The 20,613-nt window shown below is 35.6% G+C and overlaps 1 long non-coding RNA gene across 1 annotated transcript in view; it reads left to right on the top strand.

The window, feature by feature from the left end:
- LOC129421139 (uncharacterized) overlaps positions 1-19,913 on the top strand; it is an 82,754-nt gene extending 62,841 nt beyond the window's left edge. Inside the window, exon 3 of the long non-coding RNA XR_012369136.1 lies at positions 19,135-19,913. This is a non-coding gene — a long non-coding RNA (uncharacterized lncRNA). The remainder of the gene's footprint in view (positions 1-19,134) is intronic.
- The last annotated feature ends 700 nt before the right edge of the window (positions 19,914-20,613 follow it).

Here is a 20,613-nt window from a genome sequence, read left to right as displayed (position 1 = left end):
CGAGAGGCTGTGCTGTATCGTGAATAAGTAACGGCTTCGCGTTGTGCCTAACAATGCCCTTCAGCCGTTACTTATTCACGATACAGCACAGCCTCTCGTACCTTATTGCTTACGTATAATAGATTATGAGCATGCACATTGAAAAAGCAAATGTATTGCTTATGAGTAATAAAACATATTATAAATTATAATGGGCTTTAGGTGTTGTTGTGTCTATATAAATATATTTCTAGAATAGTAATAATTAACTATATTCAACTATATTGAATATATTTTGGATTGTGTTGTATTATTTTACAATCAGTACAAACAAAACAGTTGTTTCTGTCTTTAAGATTTGTGGCTAAACCTGTTAAATTGAAAAGACTTCATACCAGATTTCTGCTTCTTGTTCAGCAGAGATCTCTTTATGTGACATATCACGTGATCTTTTGTCCTCTACTGACCATACACAGAGTTTATGACATAACTCAAAGCGACTGGAGAGACTGAACAATATATTAATCAGGAAGCTCAAATCATCAGGCCATCCATCATAGAGATGTGGAGAGAGAGAGAGAGAGAGAGAGAGAGAGAGAGAGAGAGAGAGAGAGAGAGAGAGAGAGAGAGAGAGAACACACAGCATCCCGGTGAGACTCAATCAGACTCTGAAACAAAATATCTGAAGCGCTGCGAACACCAGCAGATTTCTCTTGCTCTCTGTATTATCTACTGCACTGCTGCTTTTGTCTCAAATGTTATCTTTTTTAAATTAAACCATTATTTTAATAAAAAAATCACACAGTTGTAATAAACAACCATATTTTTTCTAAATTAGAAAAGAAAGTGCAGACCGATGGTTGCAAATACACTGCCATGTGGTTGCTAAGGTATATATAGTGGTTGCCATGCAGTTCCTATGTGGTTGCCAAAGTAGAGTGGTTGTCATTATCCACTTTCACACAGCCATTTTGATAAATTTCCTGGTGTTATGTGGTCCAATGTAGTGGACATGAAAAAAAAAATCAATGTAGAATAAGGGTTGGTACCAATCTTGATTTTAGACTATTGGAGGAGAGTTAAAATCATCTGGATAAAGCATTTTCCAAAAAAAAAATTGCACACTGGAAGGTATAAAGGGGATATTTCATCCAAACTATTCTCAACCTTAAGCAAAAAATTGTCAAACCCTGCAACAATGTGTGCAGATTTGAGTGGATGACAAAAAATTGTACGTTTTTAGTATTAAGGATGATTGACGCATCAAAAAACTTACTTCCACAGCTCTTTTATAGGTGTTTTCATTTTGCCGCTACATTTATGTGTACTTTTACAGTATTTTTCAAATCGGTTCTAATATTTGTTAGGAATAATTGACGGCGGGCTATTAAACTATAAGAAAATACTGCACGCCCCAAGGTGGTAATGTGGCAAGAAGATGCGAAGCGGATGTGCATTATTTTCGAATGGATTTTTTTAATGTACAAATACTCTACAAAGAGATTACGTATTAACCAATTTTTTAGCTGTTTGTGTACTCTATAGTGTTTCTGTCCAGGTACGGGTTTCGGATTATTCTGCCTGACTAAATGGTTTTATGAATCTCATTATCCTCCCGTTCAGAAGCACCCTGCTGTTTTGGTCCCATTAAATATTTTCTGAAAGTAGCACATCTGTTCTGATGGCAGTGTTTATACTGGACCTTCCTCTGAAAGTAAAAATGATCAGAATTTTCTTTTCTCATATATCTCCATTTCTATCTTCAACAAGAAAACACTTAGAGCTAATAACAGTCTCTTCACCTCAAGGTAATAATAGTGTTTTCTGAAAGGCTGTCCGTGGATTTATTGACAGGGGACACAAAATGGCTCAATATACTTGCAAAGCATCATGGGAAATAAATCTCCTGAAAGCATTGACTTCGACAAAGTTAACTTAGATCTTTAACTGAGTTGCTTTAACTTATAATATTAAGTTGAAATAAGTTAAAGGAAAACACCAATGTTTTTCAATATTTTACTGTTCTTACCTCAACTTAGATGAATTAATACATACTTAACTTTTTTCAATGCGTGCACTTCATCTTTGCACAGCACGTTGTGAATGTGTTAGCATTTAGCCTAGCCCCATTCATTCCTTAGGATCTAAAAAGGGATGAATTTAGAAGCCACCAAACACTCCATGTTTCCCTATTTAAAGAATGTTACATAAGTAATTACACAAGTAAGTATGGTGGCACAAAATAAATAAAACATCATCACTCCTTACTACTCCCCCTCTCGCTCAATCTTCCATCAATATTACTGCGCCCGAGGTCGAAGTGCTGAAAATTAAGTGCTCTTCCGCCATACAATATAGTTCTCTTTTTTATTTGCTTAAAAATCACCACGTTTTATTTTGTGCCACCATACTTACTCGTGTTTGGTGGCTTCTAAATTCATCCCTGTTTGGAGCCATAGGAATGAATGGGGCTAGGCTAAATGCTAACACATTCACAACGCGCTGTACAAAGACTACGTGCACACATTGAAGAAAGATAGGTGGTGTTTTCCTTTGAGCTAATTCAGATTTGTTTTTAAGTTGGAGCAACTTAAACATTTAAAGGTAGGGTATCTAATTTTGAAAAATGCTAACGGTTGCCGACTAGCAATGAAATCACGATCCCACCCTCCATTCAAATTGCCACCCAAAGTCACGCCTCTTTCAAAACACATAAACGCACAGATCAGACGATCACATCTCATGTCTCATTTACCAGTGAGAAAACTCTGCAGTACATATATGTATATATCGTTTACGCTAATCCGTAAACGAACACAAATTTCATAAGCAACACAATGTTTCATCAAAGTAGAATATCTGAATCCATCTTAATACAAACACATTGCTTACCAATAAACAGTGCAACAACCCTTTTTTAGACGTGAACGCGCCAATGACGTAAGGTGTCTGTGTGAACAAGCTGCGCGGTGGCATTCAAATTACGCTTACGGATGAGGGACAAAAAAGGCAACGTCCGTTCAGACCGAGATCTATGATTGGTTGAAACTTTTTGGTCCTATGCCTTTCACAGATGACATAAATTTCTACAAATACATTTAAACTATAATAACTATATAACTAAATAACTATATAATCAATAAAGACTTTAGACGCGGTTTAAGCAGTAATAACAGAAACAAGCAGTTTTTGTGGAACACACGTAACTCCCGGTAAACTCAGCTAAGAATAAATAACAACAAAGTCCTTTTAAAGTAGTTTATTTATATAACAAGCAAAATAAACAACATGTAGATTACCTAGGAAACCAAAACATTTGTTTTTTTCGACAAGGTATTTGGTCAATAGTTCAGTTTAGCAACTAGTCAAACCATTAAACAAACAGAAACCGATAGTAAAGTTCCGACCAGACGCATATTCGCGTCACCCCATGTGCGTCCGATGTAACCTTACTCATCATCGTCCCTCTCTAGATCATCATATATGTTTACCCTCGACTGCTAAACCGAATACGATCCACCCCACCGATCAGTCAAGGTCCCCCGTATGGCTGACCAAGCATAGATCAATGCTAAAAGTGATTAGCAGTCTAAAACAACAACGCTGATGTGTTTTCACCTGAAGTCCACTTGTTAACCACATAGGAAGAGAGCAACAGCTGGTCGGAGACAAGCAGAGAAGAATTCTTAAGGCCTAACAGATGGTCTGCAGATCAATAATTACATCTTGTGCAAACAATGAGCCAAGTAATCAGAGAAGCAGAGCCGCGTCAGTGACAACAGACGAGAGATGAAACTGCAGGGAGCGCTTGGGTTGCTGTCACCCCAGTAGGCAGGCAGCGCGCCCGAATGCTTCAGAAAACACACTGGGTGACATTTTGGAAAATTGCATGTAAACAGTTTGTGGTGAATGCGATCTGAGCACCAACAGAGGAGGATAAAACAGCACTGAGTAAAAATCTGTTACAGTCAGACAAAAGTTGAGCCCGTGGGGGATTTCGCCAGCATGTGAAATATGATCTGTGTCCCTTTGTGAATGTTGTGTAGAAATCATGTTAACGCTCTTCATACCACCAACACAACAGTTTGTTTTGCACCATCAGATCATGTTGTAGCTAGTTGTTATATCTCATGCTACTAGATCATATAAACCTAAAACCCGCTATATGTATGCATTCCCGATGCTTTCGGAAGTCCTTATACTATTTCATCTAGCATTCAATGTCATACAGACATCTTCGCTATGGGATATATTACACAGAGTTTATTACAAACCGAATGGAGATGTGTTGCTGGAAGGTACGATGTCTTTTGGTTTATTTATCTGGGCATCTGCACAAATCAGATTAGTTTAAATAACATTGGCCGCAGGCGGCATTACAGTGCAAATATGCTAATACACTTGCGAGAGCAAATTGTCTGTCGAAGGCAAACCAGAGACGGAATAACAATTTAACTTGACTTCAAGGGCATATCAGGCTTTGAGGTCTCACTAGTTATTCAACTAAAGCAATGAAGAGCAATCTAAACTGATATTTCAATTAAAGTTTGGATTCAAAGCAATCGCAGATAGCCGACGTAATGTTTGACTGAAAAAAAAACAAGAAAAAGACTGCCCTTAATCTATAAAAGTTATATAATTTTATATAGCAGTTTCCTACCCAGTCTCACAAAATTATGTACCTATAGACCTTTTACGTGTTTGCAAACAGAAATGACTTTTTTGTGGGCGGAGCCCAACTGGTGGCAGAAAGTGAATGCTTCTCAATAGCTGTGTAAAGTGTTTTGGCATTAAACTGTGATTTTTAAGGATCCGGTGTTCTGTAGAAGTCTGTTTCCTCTATATTTCTCTTAAGTGTAATGTGTCTTATAACGTTTTCACCAAGTTACGTTTATTTTTTAAATAAATTAAAAGTTTAAATGGCTTGGCTACTAATTATGTGCATGTATGTAATGTATATGCATTGTTCTTTATTGGTAAATCAATTATTTTTACAGTATGAATCGCTGAAGTACTTATAAGAGCAATACTATCATGTATTCTGTATAATATGATTTATTAAATCATTTCATCATTTCCTGTTCTCAATTTCTTCCTTATATTTTTAGCCTACATCTTTGTTCTAAAACTATTATGTTTACATACAAATTAATGTGTATAGGCCTGTTTATATATTATTAACACTTTACATCGTGTGTGTGTGTGTGTGTGTGTGTGGGTGCTATGTTTATATATTTATTAGTAAACATCATAATTTAGAACAAACAGGAAGAAGACATAGGCTAAGATAGAAGGTAAAAAGAAGTAATAGAAAACGAAAAAAATACGAAAACTTTAATAAATGGTAATATTATTGATATTATGAACTCATTCAAATCTTTAATTTTTCTGAATAAATTATAAACGTAACGTGATGAAAACGCAATAAGAAACACCGGATATCTTCTCTAATTATTTTCTATTCAAATTATTAAAAGATTTTCAGATGATTTCATCACTCCAGTCTGTCCGGTTGAGGGCTTTTATTGCAACCATAAACACCTACGTTTATCTTCAAATGGTGTCTTCGACGACAGTATACTATAAAAATGAAGGTCATCTATTTTGTCATTCCTATTCTGACACTCAACAGCACAACAAAACATTTTCTAGTGAGTTATATTGTTCGTTTCACTCGTGTCTCATTCATTTCCACTGTTTTTCTGCAACCACATGCGCGCGTGACGTAACTGTGACGTCGACTCGCAAAAGATCTATAGTCACGTAATTATTTGATTCTTTTTCGTGATACTGTCACAAATTTCCGCTTTTTTCGTGATCGTATCATGAATTTCTGTTTATGTGTCATTGTCATGTATTGGTTACTCAACTGCCTTTTCCCACTTTCAAACCATTGTCGCTTCGGTTTAGGGTTAGATTTGGTGTTTGCGTTAGGATGTCACTTTAAGTATTGGTTTATACTATTTTTTCTGATTTATTTTTTTATATTTTCAAAATTTTAAAACATGTAGCCTGGCGTTAGGGTTAGAGTTGGGTTTGGGTTAGGATGTCATTTTATGTAAATCTAAGCCTAAACCGAAGCGACAAAGGTAATAGGACAAAACAGTTGAGTAACCAATACGTGACAATGACACATAAACAGAAATTCAATAATAAAAAAGAATAAAAAATAAGTAACTATAGGTACGTAATTTCTTGAGACTGGGCTGTAGTTTCACTATGTATCACTATAATTTTAAATCTCTTGGGATCTACTTTATTGCTAAGATCTTACCAAAGCCATAGAAATCGATGTGATGATGAACACAGTGTGGAATGATAAATAAAACATCTGTCTCAAGGACAGTAGAAGAAATTTTTCATGAATACTGAGCTGAATATAGACAGGTCAGTGCACAGATGGATAAGAGCTCTATCCGAAACTCCCAGCTGGATCAGATTTTCCTCTAATCTATATGAACAAATATAAACATCATGATGCTTTGAAACAATCAGTCCTCGTGCAGTAATTAATCAGTATGCATAATAAATGAGTTGAGCCAAAAGGTGTGTTCAAGTTCATGTGGCACTGCACATACCGTTTAGCGAGGTTTGTCGCTTGATGTTGAGGGAAGAGTTGAAGATGGAGCCGTCAAGTTGGACACCTGCTGTTTGCCGTAGTGACGTGTGCACTGTGTTTCCTTTTTTTTATCTTCAATGAAGTGAATAAGATGGTGAATTTGTCAAAAAAAAAAAATGCAACCAAAAACCCTTTATATTGAATTTTTAGGTGCTGATTATTTTGTAATTCAGGAAAATCTTCCGCTATACCTTTAAGATGCCTTTTCTTGATGAGCAAAATGACCAAAGAAAATAAGTCTAGTTTTTACCAAAAATATCAAATTTAAGGGATTTTGTGCATAAAACAAGCAAAAAAAAAATCTTGATCTGTTTTTTACTGAATTTAGTGTTTAAAGGAAAAGCCTACTCATTTTCAATATTAAAATAAAGCAATAAGCCCCAAGAAGCAGTGGGTTACCAGTGCATTTTATAACGGCTAAGGGGCGTTGTTAGGCACGACGCGAAGCGGAGTGCCTAAAACCCCCTTAGCCGTTATAAAATGCACTGGTAACCCACTGCTTCGCGGGGCTTATTGCGTTTATAAAACGGTTGCTTCAAATTATGTATAGCAGGATTTCATATAATAAAACACAGCAAATAAGTTGTAATTATATTAGTAGAGATATTAGTCTTCCGCCAAACAAAGTAGTTCCTCAGACTCAAGTGTGTCTGCAACAGAGCGGTTCCCAAGCAAAACAGACGGAGCAAAGACACAATGAAAATATGATTCATTAAGACTGTGGTGTTTATTTTCATAAATCAACATTCATCTAATTTATACATTAACATTTATACCGTGCAACTGTTGACGTGTGGATCAAATATGCTTGGAAGCATGCTTAACACTTTCCCTGCCAGCGTTTTTAAAAGAGTTGCCACCCAGCTTTAGTTAAACATTAATGCCTTCCAGAAAAATGTTCTTCTTTAGATATATAAACATACAATATATCAAATGAAAGAACAGACCCTCTGCTTTCAAACAACAAAATAAAAACGTTTCACCCTACCTTCAATTGTTCTTTTATCCTCTCAAATTTTGAGCCAAATGTTGTGATAATTCCATTTCTGTGAATGACTTTTGTTAGAGATCCGATTCAGATTGCTGATCAAAAAATACACTTGAGTTTTAAAGTGTTGAGTGAAAGCATCAGTGTTTATGTTGTGTAAGATCGCCACCACTGATCAGTGATCGCCACCCAGTGGATAATATACGGTACAACTACTCCTCACGGAAGCATTAACAAGAAAACTCAACAATATTTATTGACACTTATCTGGATATCGCCATTAATTGTTCAATTGTTGAGGATTATAATTAATACAATATAATATAATTAGCCCACCCAATAAATCAAAATTGACAACAAAATCCGACATTTTGACAGTTATTTTCTACAGTACACAACAACAGTGGCGCAGTGATACAAGCTATGTAATACGGTTTGAGCCGTGGGTTTACCGGTGAGTTTTATCACAGCTGAGAACGCGTTTCAACCAATCAGAATGAAGAACCAGAACTGGTCGTTTTATAATATGTTATTACCTTAACTAAGAATTGTTGATACATCCCTCTATCATCTGTGTGCTTATATAGCATTTAGCTTAGCCCCATTCATTCAATGGTATCATTTAGAGATAAAGTTAGAAGTGACCAAACACATCAACGTTTTTCCTATTTAAGACGAGTAGTTATATGAGCAAGTTTGGTGGTACAAATTAAAACGTAGCGCTTTTCTAAGCGGATTTAAAAGAAGACCTATATTGTATGGCGTAATAGCACTTTTGGGAGTACTTCGACTCGCGCAGTAACACCCTCCCTCTCCCATTATGAGAGTGAGAAGGGGAGCGGACTTTTCAGGCGAGTCCAAGTACTCCCAAAAGTGCTATTACGCCATAAAATATAGTTCCTCTTTTAAATCCGCTTAGAAAAGCGCTACGTTTTATTTTGTACCACCAAACTTGCTCGTATAACTACTCGTCTTAAATAGGAAAAACGTTGATGTGTTTGGTCACTTCTAACTTTATCTCTAAATGGTACCATTGAATGAATGGGGCTAAGCTAAATGCTATCGAAGCGTCGCAGGGCGCTCCAGCGCTTACGTGCACGCACACAGATGATAGAGGGATGTATTAACAATTCTTAGTTAAGGTAATAACATATTTTAATATTGAAAATGAGTAGACTATTCCTTTAAGAAAAATGTTCAAGATTTTTTGCTTACCCCATTGGCAGATTTTTTTGCTTGTTTTATGCACAAAATCACTTAAATTTTAGATTTTTTTGGTCTAAAAACTACTTATTTTCTTGGGTCATTTTGCTCATCATGAAAAGCATCTTAATTTAAGAATTTTTAGATATTTTTACTGAAAACAAGACAAAAATACAAAGAAAATGCTTTTTTGAAAATAATTGCAGTGTAATTTCTCCCTGGAAATGAAATTAAAAGGTGTAAAAAGTGAAACTATAACTTTATTTACACTAAATTTGTGCTCCAGCCTCTTTTTTTGGCAGCCATTTTTTTTTCAAATTCGACCAGGCTCTACCAGGCTCGACCAATCACATTCCCCATGCACGCCCATGCATAGAATTGTGGGACAAGACGGTGAAGGTATCTCAGGAGTCAGGAAGTACACCTAACATTGAATTTGCCCCTGAATGCAGCATTTTAGAGCTTTCGGATGCAGCCTATGAAACTTAAAACATAAACCCTAAAATAATTAATTAAGAATAAGATATACAAAATGACTAAACATGCTGTTATCCTGAATCTGAATGTTGTTTCTGTAAAATTTCTTGTTTCACTAAACAGTATATTTTTTTTACATGGAACACAGACCACTGTGCTATTGCAAAGCAGTTTGGCTTGACCTTTTAAAAGTGGACACCTGAGGTTTGTGCACATGTTGTGTTTATGTGCTGAAGGTTTGTAATCTGTGCACACATTTCCAACCCACCGCCACCTGATGTTACTCAAAGCATCACTGCAGCTGAATGTCTACATTCAGACTCTTTAAACATGATGTGTGTCCATTTTGATTTTAGTTCTTCATTCTGTTCGTTTTTAAAGTAAAATATTATATTATATATATATATATATATATATATATATATATATATATATATATATATATATATATATATACATATTATGAATTTAATAAAAAAATGGATATAATTATGAAAAATATTGTCACTCATTCACTCACTTAGACTGATGACATCGAGTCATGTTGACAGAGTTCAAGGAAAACTTCCTAATGTCAAGTTTAAAATGAGGTGCATGACAAAACACACGGGCACTTCAGTTAGTGCTTAATAGATGATATTTAAGTGTTTTCATGGCAGCATACTGCAATTAAAAACGGCGTACGGCACCTGTTTTAACACGATTATATTTACTGCAATTGTGAGCTAAATCACATTATTTTTATTGAAAGTATAATCACAATATTGCCAAAATTACATTATAATCGCGTTATGAGGGTGCATGTTTTTTGGTGTAATTACATTTTTAATCTTGGTTTTTGTAGCAAAACTATCATAATTTAACTATAGTATCTATGTTTTTGTTTGTTTTAAATGTAGTAAAACCATAGTAAACTGTCTATTATGTTGGTGTTGAAGGTTTGTGCTACAATCAATGTGTAATTAAAGCAAAGAGTTATAATAACACGTCCAGATCTCAAGCTAAGACTGAGATGGAAAAGAAAAGCCTGCAACGCTGCCTGCTCATTCACAGGAAGAAATCTGTGTGTGTTATAATCATATTGGCTTGTGTTTGTGTGTTTAACTGTAATTATGTTTCGCTGGGCAGTTTTCTGCAGATATTACAGATTTGGCAGCTGTGGTTTTTCATGTCATAGACGTGCTTGTTTGCAAGCGGTTTGTCCTCGGTTTCAGGAGTCAATAATGTTTGTTGCTTAACACAAAATAAAGCACTCAAATATTCAAACATTATATTTTAAAAGCACTAATCAACATGAGTATAAAGCTAATAGTCAGAGAAATGAAGTGTGGGCATTCCTGGTCCTGGAAGGCCACTATCCTTATCCATTCAGGTATGCTTAATAGGAATGAAGCTAAACTTTGCAGGACAGTGGCCCTCCAGGACCATGCCCACCCCTGTTTCTGGACAACCACACTTAATTTCTCGGACTATTAGCTTTATACTCATGTAAATCACAGTTTAAGGCTAAAACACTTCACACCGCTACTGCAGAGCTGTCACTTTCTGGCACCAGTTGGGCTCCGCCCACAAAAAATGTAATCTCTGTTTGCAAACACGCAAAGGGTCTATTAGGACCTATTAAAAGGGTACCACCCTAGTGAAAGTGTAGAAAAATGTTACTATTTCATAAATTGGCAATTTCGTATAAATTCGTATAATGTGAATGTATATTTGGCAGAAGCTTTATCTAAAGCGACTTACAGTCCATTGCAAGGTACTATATACATTTCTTTCAGTATGCATGTTCCCTGGGTAATGCTTAACCACTACGCTATACAGGAGCACATACAGCAGAAACAAAGCAGAAAACAACAGATCGAGTCGGGGATTTTTCCAAACAGCGGGTCTCGCTTTTATGAAATTATTTGGCCCACACCAACGTACATTTTTACAACCTGCACCTGCGACCATGAAATTTGGGAGCCCCTAAGGGGACATAGAGCAAAAATTAAAAGAAGTTTAGTTTAGCGTGCGCATGTGAACCTATCACGTGTTCACGTGAAACTTTCGCGCTCATGTGAAGCTATCGCGTACCGCACATGAAACTATTGTGTGCGCACGTGAAACTTTCACATGAGCACGCAAAACTGAACTTTAAAAAGGTTTCACGTGAGCACATGAAAGTTTCATGTGAGCACATGAAACTAGACTTTAGATTTTTTTTACTCCAATGTCACCTTAGGGGCTCGGTATTAAATAGACATACTAGGCATTGTAAAGTACTAGGCATTGAAATATTTACAATACTAGGCATTGTAAATATTTCAGCCTAAAATTGCTTTGAATAACCATTAAATTACAGCACCATGTAAACTAGCAACATACGGTACGCTTATGAACCATAGAACTCAACTTGGTCTTATTAAAGGCGCTCTAAGCGAATTGACGCGTTTTAGACCATAAAACATTTTTTGTTACATACAGCAAACATCTCCTCACTATCTGCTTGCTGCCTGTCCGCTGATCAAACTGTAAAAAAACGCGATCTCTGTAGACAGCTCAGGCTCCACAAATGGCAATATCAACATAGTGGCCAAACCTAGCACAACAAAACATAACAAAGTGTTCCAGCCAATAAACGACAAGAAGGATTTGGGGGTGGGGGTTGGGCGCGTTCATGAAAGCACGGACGGGAGAGGGAGGGGGAGGCGTTAGCTACGCTCCGTTTGTTTGAAAACAATTCAAACATCAACAGGAAGTGACGTCGCACATTATTCGCTTAGAGAGCCTTTAATGAGAAGATAGGATAAAAAGAAGCCTTTTCAACCCTTTAAAAGCAGCATTTGTATTTATCTGTACAAATGAACTATAAGTACACAGCCTGATCTCACGAGAAATCATACATATTTTATGAGTTGGCTAATTTATATCAATTCATACAAAGTTAATCATGCAAAAATCATACGATTCTCATGAAAAAAGCAACAACAATACCGAACCCCTAACCCCAACGTCACAGGGGTCAAGGCAAAGCATACCAAAACTTATTAATGTGGTTGTATGAATTAATACGAATTAGCCAACTTGAAAAATATGTAAGAATTCTCGTGAGATAGCGTTGAAATACTTCTATCATTCTTTTTTAATGATGTAATTCCCAACCTTAATTTTTCGCCTTTACTTTTATTCTCTGTTTGTTCTGTAGTTGTGGCCTGCAGCGGGGGCTGCTTGACACTTTCGTGATGAGGCCAAAGGTTTGGGGACATCACAACGCAAGTTACACTGCTACGTAGGCCTACGTATTGTAAACTTATCAAAGATCCTAATAAATATGAAAATATATATTCCAAAATATTTTATATTGGCTATAGGGAATTGCACGCAACATACATGTTTTTTATTTTGTTTTTAATGGCTCGATTTTAAAGTGATATTAAAGCAAATGAATCCGGAATTCAACATCCCTTAAACATATTGAATAAGTTTGTCTGTACAAGTGACACCCTCTTTGTAATTTGTCATTTCTTCCTGTTTAAAATGAAGAGAGCAATGCAGGTGAGCCGCTTCAGCACCTGTGCCAGCGATCTGCCATTTTCCAGCAGGTAATTACCAGATACTATTTAGTTCTCTTCTCCTGGTAATCAGTCTAGCTGGGACGACCGCCATTAGTCCAAACCCGGTCTTACATCAGAGTTAAAGATGAGGGAACACAGTGACATTAATCACATAGACTGAAGATTCAGGCATCGTGTTGGGGACATGACTGATGACCGAAGATGAGAAATGATCTTTGTTAACTTTACACTGTGAACTTTTAGTTGTATACTCAGTAAACAGCGTCTATATTTTGTTATTTTCAAATACACTTTACTGTCTTTCAAACTTTTCAGCTTTGTCATAATAACCACAAGTCCCCAAAGGACCTGCCGTGTTCTCATTATGACCTTTTACTCTCGAACAGAGATCAAGTGCTGGAACATTTCCCCCAATGCCTCCATCCATGATCTGCTAGACTAGACTCTGTTACAAATGAAAGAGCCCAGTGAACCCAGAAGCTCAGAGATCAGTAAGGTCGTGACGCTGTGGAAACGTAATAAACTGTCAGAGTTTATTATCTGTCGTTAACCTCAAAGGAGTTATTTTACGATTTGGGCTGCGTCCAGATCCTGAAAAATGCTGTCTATGTAGGAAGCATCTAGAGACATGAAGGCACCAGTGCACATCCTAATTTAATGTTGTTGTTATATCTGGTCCAAGATGCATTTGATTGTTTTTAAAGGTTGAATGGATATAGTCTTTCATGCATACGCTGACAGAAACAAAATGGCTAAAAAGGGACCCTAGCTGTCACTGCCCATACGCCAATTAATATATATTTATTAAATATATTTCAAAAGATAAAAATGTCTAAAACTATATTTGCTTAAATGTATTTTTGAATATATTTACACATTTTCACCAATATATTTTATATTTTTGGCCATTTGTATGTATATATATATATATATATACATACAAATGGCCAAAAATATAAAATATATTGGTGAAAATATTATGGTATGCAGCAAAGCATTTGTGAAGCCACAACACGCACAACCTTGAGGCAGTTGGGCTACAACAGCAGAAGACCCCACCGGGTACCACTCATCTCCACTACAAATAGGATAAAGAGGCTTCAATTTGCACGAGTCTCGATTTCTGTTGAGACATTCAGATGGTAGAGTCAGAATTTGGCTTAAACAGAATGAGAACATGGATCCATCATGCCTTGTTACCACTGTACAGGCTGGTGGTGGTGGTGTAATGGTGTGGGGGATGTTTTCTTGGCACACTTTAGTGCCAATTGGGCATCGTTTAAATGCCACGGCCTACATGAGCATTGTTTCTGACCATGTCCATCTCTTTATGACCACCATGTACTGTATCCATCCTCTGATGGCTACTTCCAGCAGGATAATGCACCATGTCACATAGCTCGAATCATTGCAAATTGGTTTTATTGTACATGACAATAAGTTCACTGTACTAAAATGGCCCCCACAGTCACCAAATCTCAACCCAATAGAGCATTTTTGGGATTTGGTGGAACGGGAGCTTAGTGCCCTGGATGTGCATCCCACAAATCTCCATCAACTGCAAGATGCTATCCTATCAATATGGGCCAACATTTCTAAAGAATGCTTTCAGCAACTTGGATCAATGCCACGTTAGGAAGTGATGAAGGCGAAAGGGTGGCAAACACAGTATTAGTATGGTGTTCCTAATAATCCTTTAGGTGAGTGTGTACTAAATATATTTATAAATTCAAAATACACACAAATGGCCAAATATATATATATATATATATATATATATATATATATATATATATATATATATATATATATATATATATATATATATATATATATATATATAAAGCATTAAAAATATATTTAGCCCTCAATATATTTCAAACAAAGGAGATTCATGTCACATTGGAAGAAAAACTTTATGTTTGAATAAGTTAACATTAAATATATTTTCAACTTCAAAATATACTTTATAAAATTACTTGTACAGTATTTAGCATTTTTAAAATATATTTTTGTCCAAGAATAAACATATCTGTACCTAAATGGCAGATTTTATGAACTTTGTAAAGGATTCTGCATCAGTGAAAGCTTGGGACCATATTTTGGCTATTTTGTTTCTGACAGTGTGATATCCCACAATCCTGATGTGTGATATTTCAAGAAAAGATTTAGATATGTCTATTCTATTGTTCAGTGTAGTCATGAAATATTCACTTTGTTATCTAGAATGAGGTGTTTACTTACTTGACCTGAGAATGCAATCTTCAAAATCTTCATAGAAAATAGACACAGCATGAGTTAATGTTTTTAATGCATGGGTTGTAGTTTAACCTATTGTATGCTTGGTTGCTTTAACCCAAAATGCTGGGTTGTTTAAAGGTAGGGTAACAGATTTGATCCTGAAACATTTTTTGTTATGCTGGTTAAAAGTCTCCTTACATCCTGATAGCAATCACTGTGTTAAGTTGTTTAAATGTATTTGTAGAAATTTATGTCATCTGTGAAAGGCGTAGGACCAAAAAATGTTCAACAAATCATAGATTTCGGTCCGAACGGACGTTTCCATTTTTGTCCCTCATACGTAAGCATAATTTGAATGCCCACCGCGCAGCGAGTCCACGCAGACACCATACGTCATCGGCGCGTTCACGTGCGCTCACCTCCTGCCTGTAAACAGTGAGAACAGCAAACTTTTCTGCTAAATTGACAATCTACACAGGAGGCACAAAACTAAAGGCATCTTTTATAACAACAACAGCAAAAACTGCCTGGATCAGCAAGAGCAAAACCCCAAATGAACATCGGTAACTTCTTCACTGCTTTACCACGAGATGCAAACAGCTGCAGGACGCAAAGGGTCTGAAAGAGTCGTTGCACTGTTTATTTTGGTAAGGTAGGTACGCGATATGTTTATTGAGATGGATTCAGATATTCTACTTTGATGAAACATTGTGTTGCTTATGAAATTTGTGTTTGTTTACGGATTAGCGTAACGATATAGTTACTACGTCTACACAACCGAACGTGTGCTTAAACTAATTCTGATGTAAACCAGTTGTTTGGTTATTTTGGCAGTGTTATTCGACTTTGTACTGCAAAGTTTTCTCACTGCTGAATGAGACATGAGATGTGACCGTCTGATCTGTGCGTGTTCATGTGTTTTGGAAGAGGCGTGACTTTGGATGGCGGTTTGACTTGAGGGTGGGATCGGGATTTCATTGCTAGGCGGCTACCGTTAGCATTTTTCAAAATGTGTTACCGTACCTTTAAACCCAATATTGGGTCAAATACAAGCATTTTTTGGTTTAATTAAACATCCGGGTTTGGACCTCACTAGTGCGTGTAGACCCACCAACATTACACACACTATACAACATTAAAGTGCAAATGCAGAGATGGCTGCTGGGTTTGTTCCTTTTTGACCCAACGTTGGGTTGAAAATAACCCATCATTTTTTACAGTGTATCATTTATTGCCTAGTCAGACTCTGAATTTAAATAGTTTTTTATGGTACTATATCGATTTTTGTTCTTTTTTGGCATACAGGTTTTGTATTACATGAAAGCGAGTAAATAATGTCAGAATTTAGAATTTTGTGTGAGCGTTTCCCTTTAAAAAGCTTTTAAAGAGAGTTTCTTGATCTGGTAGTTTTTGTGAAGTGACAGAATATTAAGCACAGAGGACAGATCGCCCTCCAGGCATCACGCTGATATCTCAATCTTCTTCGAGTGAAATAAGTGCTTCTGTCAAGTTTCGCCCTTTTTCCTCAAGAGGAGAGAACTGAAATTCAGATTTAATGCGATATTGTGCACTTTAATATTACAGAAGCACATTATGGTCAAGTGGCACCTGACATATTTCTAAGAGTATACCCTTATACTGTGATTAAAAGAAAAAGTAGCTGGCGAGACATCAGCATCTCATATATATACTTTATATATATATATAAAGAGCTCAGATGATTATTGTCTTTTTCTTTTTGTCTAATTTTGCCCCTGGGCAAACTACATTTTTATTCCTGCATGCATGACCTTCCGGTGCCTTATATAGCTGAACAAAGAGACATTTTATCTTCCAGACTGTCTAGCCACTGCACTACAAATATTTTATGAATCTATACTAATGATGAAATCCCTTTTTGTTGCCAATACTTTCCAATTGTAAAAATCACTTGTCATCTAGTCTGTCCTTTGAAAGATATCACAGCATAATGATCTAGAGTATAAAAGGTTATGAGGTATTTTGAGCTATGAACATACACAAGATATGAAACAGGAGAACAATAAGGAGACATCATTTGTGCAAATTGTATTCCCTTCGTGCAGAGGTTGGCCATGAATATGCAGTTGAAACATGCTGTGTTTTTAAGCTATTGGTCATCTTTGCACGGCCATTTGATGAAAAACCTTATGCATATGTTTTCAGTATAGTCTAAAATAAAATGCTTTAAGGGATACTCCAGCCAAATTGAAAATTACCCCATGATTAACTCACCCTCAGGGAATCTGGCATACATATGCCTATTATTTTTCAGGCAAACACATTTGGAGTTATTTCAGTAAATGTCCTTGTTCATCCAAGCTTTATAATGGTAGACAATAGGGATCAGGGAACAACTTTTGACTTTAAACCCCCCAAAAAGTGCATTCATCCTTTGGCAGGTAATTGATGGGATTGTTTAAGAAAAATATCCATATTTTTAAATGTATAAACTATAATAACTAGTTTCAAGTAAAGACACCATCTTGAAGTTTTAGCGTATGAGCGCTGGTTGACATGGGTTCGTGGCACAGTGACTTTCATGAAACAAATAAGTTAATGATGGAGTTGTTACGGAAGCTAGTTATTATACTTTATAAAGTTTAAAATATGGATATTTTTCTTATAATATTGCATCGATTACCCACAAAAGACCTTTATTAACCCCTTGTGGATTACTTCTGTGAAGAATGGATGCAGTTTTTGGGCTTTAAAGTCAGAAGTTGTTCCCTGATCCCGGTTTTCTTTCATAAAAAGCTTGGAAATGCAAGGACATTTACTAAAGTATCTCAGACGGATTGAGGCTGAGTAAATCATCAATTTTGATATTTGGCTGGAGTACACTGCAAAAAAAAAAAAAAGATTTTCAAGAAAAAAAATTATTAGTATTTTTTCTTGTTTTAGGTAAAATATCAAAAAATTCTTAAATTAAGATGCTTTTTCTTGATGAGCAAAAATACCCAAGAAAATAAGTCTAGTTTTTAGACCAAAAATATAAAATTTAAGTGGTTTTGTGCATAAAACAAGCAAAAAAAAAAAAAAAAATCTGCCAATGGGGTAAGCAAAAAAAAAAAATCTTGAACATTTTTCTTAAACACTAAATTCAAGAAAAAAATCAAGAAAAATTAGCTCACCCCATTGGCAGATTTTTTGCTTGTTTTATGCACAAAATCACTTAAATTTGATATTATTTTCTTGGGTCATTTGGCTCATCAAGAAAAAGCATCTTAATCTAAGAATTTTAAGATATTAAAAAATGTAAAATAATTTTTGCAGTGTATCACTTTAAGTATAAAATAGGAAAATATAACCTTTTAATTTTCCCCCGCCACTGATGAGTTATCTCGTCAATTAAGGGAAAACATTTGCATAAAAATGTCTGAAATCTGTAATACCGCAATTACTTTATAAAAAACTAAAGCAAAAAAAAATATTTACAATTTTTAAACTCTGTGTATGCTTTGATAATCTCTCTGAATCTGATCTCTAACTAAATTTCTTCACAAAAAATGTAATTATTTCAGCGTTTTGCTAATTTTTTTTTAATTTTTAAGAAAAATACGCATATTTAAGATTTTATAAGCACAAGCAGAGAAAAAATATAGATGGGATGAAATTTTTTTTCCCATTTTGTTTGTTTATTGTTATTTTTTTAAAGAAGAGGGTCTGTTTTTTCATTTGATAAATTTGTATGTTTATATTTTTTTAGAAGATAATCACAAAAAATGGCTGGTGGGGAATGAGTTAATGCACTGAAAAAAATGATTCATTGAATTTAATACATTTTTTTAAGTAAGTGGTTGCAATCAATTTATTTAAGCTACATTTAAACAAAAAAGATTAGTAACGTAAAATAAAATATAAAACTTTTGTTTAAATGTAGCTTAAATAAATTGATTGCAACCACTTACCTTAAAAAAAATTATTAAATTCAATGAATCATTTTTTTCAGTGTAGTTTCTGATAAAATTGCTGTATTTCTCATTAGCCGTAGCATTGAGACAAAAAGTTGTGTTTAAATATTTATCAATCCCATGATTCTCTTTGGTCAGCTCTCTTTAGTGTCGACGCAGCTGTCTGTGAGTCTGAAACCTGGAAAGACTGTCTGTCTGTCAGAAGAGCCTCAGCGTGAAGAAACGACACAAACTCATTGGAGAATGAAATGAGGAGATCTGTCATGTGTCAAGCCCCTTTGATGTTGTACATTTCCCAACCAGAGGAGGAGAAACACAACACGAGCTGCAAGAAACTTCAAGGGCAGAAGAAGAGAAGGTGAGGAGGTCATGAAAGTATTAATGTAATACATTATCATCTATAAACACGCCGTGAAAGAGGTACTGTGGTCATGTCTCGGTGCTAGCATGTTTTCACGCCGCAGTGATGTATGTATCCTGGATCATTGCAGCCTTATTTAAATTCCCAGCTTCCTCCAACACAATTCCTCTTTGGATTCATTTCCATATTTCTCCTGAAGGGCCCATATTGAAATCTGCCAAGCATTCTCTGAAGCAGTCTAGCTGAAAAAGACTTAATTATTTTCTGCTCCATTCTGTCCAAAGCCTCGCAGCCAGCAGTCATATTTTCAACCGGCTTCTGCTTTGTCGTAAGGCCTGCTTCATCTGTGTTCATAAACAGACTTGTATCAATTTGAAGCTGATTAGAAATGTGTCCGCTGAACGTGAAAGACATTCTGGTTCATGCTTGGTGGCAATATTTGCTTTATAGTTTATGGTTATGTTGACACATACAGTAGGTGTAGGTAAATCATTTTTCAGAGGTAAAATTTCTCATTTATGCATTTGGGAAATGCTTTTGTCCAAAGCGACTTAAAGTGCATTACATGGCATACATTTTTTAATCAATGTGTGTTTCCTGGTTTCAAACCCATGACCTTTTGCGCTACTACTGAGCTACTGTATACAGGAGCATACTAAAATCAATAGGTTTGTTTATTGTTTTATTTTTCTTTAAAGCTTTAAAGCTTTATTAAGGCAGCATCTGTTTTGTTTTTTTTAAATCTATTGACACATCATAAAGTATAAGTTTAATACTACTTCAGATAAAATCACTACTAAACTTCTCTGCTATGTTAATGATAACAAGCCATGCGGTTAATCGACACTCCATTGATTCATTTACTGTAGCAGGTGTTGCTTTTACAGTCCATTGTTACGATTTAAATTGCTACATTACATTAAATTTACATTTATGCACTTGGCAGACGTTTTTATTAAAAGTGGTTCACTCACTGCTTTACATTTTTTATTAGCACATGCTGTGAATCGAAGCTTACTAGCGTCACGGTCAATAAAATTATGGCACATTATGTATAAATGGTCCATTAAGACTTTAAATGTTCGAAAATTTCAGGCAGGTGATGCCCCTAAATCCCTTTTAAAAACCTGCTGACACTCCTAATGTGAATGCTAAAGGCACAATACGTAATTTTCACCGCTAGAGGTCCATAAACAGTAAAGCCCTGTTCAGACCGTCAGTGACTTTCTCGCTGTGTTTCCCTGCTGGAAAAACCA

This window comes from Misgurnus anguillicaudatus, chromosome 4 (assembly GCF_027580225.2).
Source record: "Misgurnus anguillicaudatus chromosome 4, ASM2758022v2, whole genome shotgun sequence".
Lineage (NCBI taxonomy): Eukaryota > Metazoa > Chordata > Actinopteri > Cypriniformes > Cobitidae > Misgurnus > Misgurnus anguillicaudatus.
This window is presented reverse-complemented; position numbering and strand designations above follow the sequence as displayed.